General features: G+C 37.2%; 1 non-coding gene across 1 annotated transcript; it reads right to left on the bottom strand.

The window, feature by feature from the left end:
- Positions 1 to 304: 304 nt before the first annotated feature.
- On the bottom strand, positions 305 to 424 carry LOC125024672. Its single transcript, XR_007114792.1, has one exon. It is a non-coding gene; the product is annotated as a 5S ribosomal RNA (ribosomal RNA).
- Positions 425 to 4,034: the final 3,610 nt, after the last annotated feature.

Below are 4,034 nucleotides of genomic sequence, written 5' to 3'. Positions count from 1 at the left end.
TGCTAACCTTGATCGTGAGTCTTTTTGTTAGCCTGATATCATATTACAATGATCTTATTCTTATTTGTGTTGCTAATTCATTATTAATGTGGTTATTGATAACACAATCACTTCTCTCTTTGCTTAGTTATACCCCTATTTCGTTTTCTGGTTATCCTTCACTCTAAAGTCCGACGGTGTTGCTCTTATCTATTGTATTGATAGAAGTTAATTTCAACTGATTATTAATCAAATGGAAAGAAAGGGCCGTTAAAAGTGGACATAAAGAATTTCTTTTACATATCGAGCATGTATATGAGTAAAATGCCAACAGCATCTGGTGTTCCCAGGCGGTAACCCATCCAAGTACTGACCAGACCCAACGCTGCTTAACTTCGCTGATCGGACGAGAAGCGGTGCTTTCAACGTGGTTATGATCGTTGGCAATCCATCTGTCCAAACATTAACTAACTTTGTGTGTCTGCTCAAATTTGCCTCATAAGTAGCTTTCATTTTGCCAGCATTCTGAAGTATCATAGACAGTCTAGTCATATTACTGAGATACTCACTCACAATATATTGGCATCAATCACAACCGACCACAATCGGCTGTATAAGCATAGGCTTAAAATTAAATGTCATCACTTGTATGCACCTGCCTTAAGCCTTGTGCCATTTTTGGAGCTGTGCACTCTGTAAACAATGAGGGGGTCTACAAAACTTAATGCAAACGGAACTGAGCAAAATTGATTATAAATCTGCGTACAAGTGTTACATTGCCGCAACGGTCATAGAAGGAGCTAATGATATAAAGCTTAGTCCTAATCAGAAATGCAGATTGCTAGTCAATCTTGAATCTTGCAGTACTTTCATACAAAATCTTTGCTGTTATTATGTTGCCATTTTTGTTGGAATTAATCAGTTCATTAGTTGTAGCTTGCATTATGATTTTTTGTATTTCCTTTATTACCACCATTATCTCTATTTTTAATAGCGTTCGGTAATTGTTGCTATCAAAACATTAGGTTTATTGCCCTGCTTAATCATTAATAGTGGTGCTGCTCTCATTTAGCGATGGGCGTTCGATACACAGAATGTCTATAAAGCAGGTACCGATATTACAGGTGCTTGAATACAATGGATAAGGTAATTCTGATATTCGGATTCTGTAAATCGCTAAAGCGATATTCTTGCCAATGCCAAGCAAGGATCGCTGACACTTTGTTGTAAGATAAAATATCCCCACTGGACAGCTTATAATCTCACTTCAATATTTGATACAATGGAGTGGCTGCTGCAGAATTTCTTTTCCTTCTGTGTATTCATGCTTCGTGAATTTTGATGTATATGCCGAATACCAAGAGTTGATTACCCAAATATGCTTTTTTTTACACATAGGGAATATTACTGAGGTCTCTTACGCCTCGTAGTAACAACAATTTAAACTTACAACGACAGGCTACGCTCATAGTACTCTGTGTATTAAGAGGTGGTTATTAAGTATCAAAGGAGTGATTATTTGCTGTTACAAACATTATCATTTTGTCATGGCAATGATGGTGATGATGGTACTGTATGATTAATGTAAATCATGAGTGTCTCATTATAATGGGGGTATAACATAATGGTGACAAGTGGTAATGGACAATTAAACAGTAGGCATGTCGATGACAATAAACGTAATTGTAATCCAACCACAAAAGGTAATGATTGGTAAGTTAACAATTAGATGAAATTAATGATGAGATTCCATATAAAGGGCATAATAATCTTGTGAAAGCGTGACATCCTTTCACTTAAATCCGACGGCGTTGGCTCTTACTCTATTTCGCATTGACAGATTATAATTTCATTGATGTATTAATCAACTAGAAGCAGGGCTTGTTACAAGTGGTCAAAAGAAAGACATAAACACATTTAGCCCTATATATATAATAAATATGCATCGGCATCTGGTGTCCCAGGGCCGGTTTTTTTCACCCAATCCACGTACTGGACCAGACCAACGTGCTTAAACTTCGCTGATCGGACGAGAAGCGGTGCTTTCAACGTGGTATGCTGTATGGCATCATCAGTTTCCAACATTAACTAACTTAATTGTGTGTCATGCTCAAATTTGCCTATAATGTAGCTTTCATTTTGCCAGCATCTGAAGTATCATGACATTCCAATCATATTACTGAGATACTCACTCACAATATAGCATCACTCACACGACCACTATCGGCAGTATAAGCAAGGCTAAATCAAATGTCTCACTTGTCATGCAATGCCTTAAGCCTTGTGCCATTTTTGGAGCTGGCCACTCTGTTTAAACAATTGCAGGGTCTACAAATAATGCAAAGGAACTGAGCAAAATGATTATAAAATTCTGCGTACAAAGTGTACATTGCCGCCCACGGTCATAGAAGGGAGCTAAAGATATGTTTAGTCTCTAATCAGAAAGAGATTGCAAGTCAATCTTGAATCTTGAGTTACTTTATACAACTCCTTTGCTGTTATTTTTTGCCATTTTTGTGGAAATTTTCAGTATCATTAGTTGTATCTTCCAAAATCTCCTTCTCCGCATTATGATTATTACTTGTATTTCCTTTATTATCACCATTATCTCGATTTTTTAATAGCGTTCGGTTATTGTTGCTTTCATCAACATTAGGATTATTGCCATGCTAAATCATAATAGGGTGCTGCTCTCATTTAGCGATTGGGACGTCTGATACACAGGATTGTCTTAAAGCGGTACCGTATACAGGTTCTTGAAACTACATGGCTAAGGTAATTCTGCTATTGGGATTTCTTTGTAATCGCTAAGCGATAATTATGCCAATGCCACGCAAGGATCGCTGACACTTTGTGGTAAGAAAATATCCCCACTGACAGCTCTATGTTAATTCTTCACTTCATATTTGATACTATGAGTGGCGCAGCATGAATTCTTTTCCTTATCGTGGTATCATGCTTGTGAATTTTGATGTAATGACCGAATACCAAGGTTGATTACCAAATCATTGCAACATAAGAATATTACTGATGTCTCTACGCCAAGTAAACAAACAATTACACTTGACAACTGACAGCTACGTATAGTACTCTGTGTATTAAGAGCTGTTATTAAGTATCAGAGTGATATTGCTGTTATCCAACATTTCTATTATTGTCATGGCAATTGATGGTGATGATGGTTACTGTAATTGGATTAATGTAATTATGAGTGATCATTATAATGGTGTGTGATAAACATTATGGTGACAATTGAATGAAATTAAACAGTAGGCATTCGATGACAATAAAATGTAATTGTAATCCAACCACAAAAGTAATGTTGGTAAGTGAACAATTAGATGAAATTTAATGTTAGAGATTATATAAAGGGCATTATAATCTTTTGGAAAGCGACGTGGACCATCCTTCACTCTAAATCGACGGCGTTGCTCTTACCTCTATTTCGCACTGACAGAAAGTATAATCTTCAATTGATGTATTAATCAACTAGAAGCAGGGCTGTTACAAGTGGACAAGAAAGGACATAAACATTTAGCATTATATTAATAAAATGCCAACGGCATATGGTGGTTCCATGGCGGTCACCCATCCAAGTACTGCCCAGATCCAACGCTGCTTAAAAACTTCGCTGATCGGCCGAGAAGCGGTGCTTTCAAGTGGTATGATCGTTGGCATCTACCAGTCCAACATTAAAAAAACCAAAAAAAACTAACCTTGTGTGTCTGCTCAAATTTTATTCATGATGTATCTTTCATTTTGGCAGCATTCTGGAATTATCATGACATCCCAGTCCATATTACTGAGATGCTCACAATTATATGCAGCAATCACAACCGACCACTATTCGGCATATAAGCAACGCTAAATTCACTTGTCAGCAATCTTTATATGCAGCTGCTTAAAGCCTTTTGCAATTTTGGAGCTGTGCAACCTCTGTAAACAATGCTAGGGGTCTACACATAATGCATAAGGAATGAGCAAAATGATATTGGCACATGCTTATAAATCTGCTCGGGTACAATGTACATTGCCGCACGGTCACGAGAAGGAGC

Source organism: Penaeus chinensis, unplaced genomic scaffold (genome assembly GCF_019202785.1).
Source record: "Penaeus chinensis breed Huanghai No. 1 unplaced genomic scaffold, ASM1920278v2 CTG_2836, whole genome shotgun sequence".
Classification (NCBI taxonomy): domain Eukaryota; kingdom Metazoa; phylum Arthropoda; class Malacostraca; order Decapoda; family Penaeidae; genus Penaeus; species Penaeus chinensis.
Note: the sequence above shows the minus strand (reverse complement) of the source record. Positions and strands in the feature narration are given on the sequence as shown.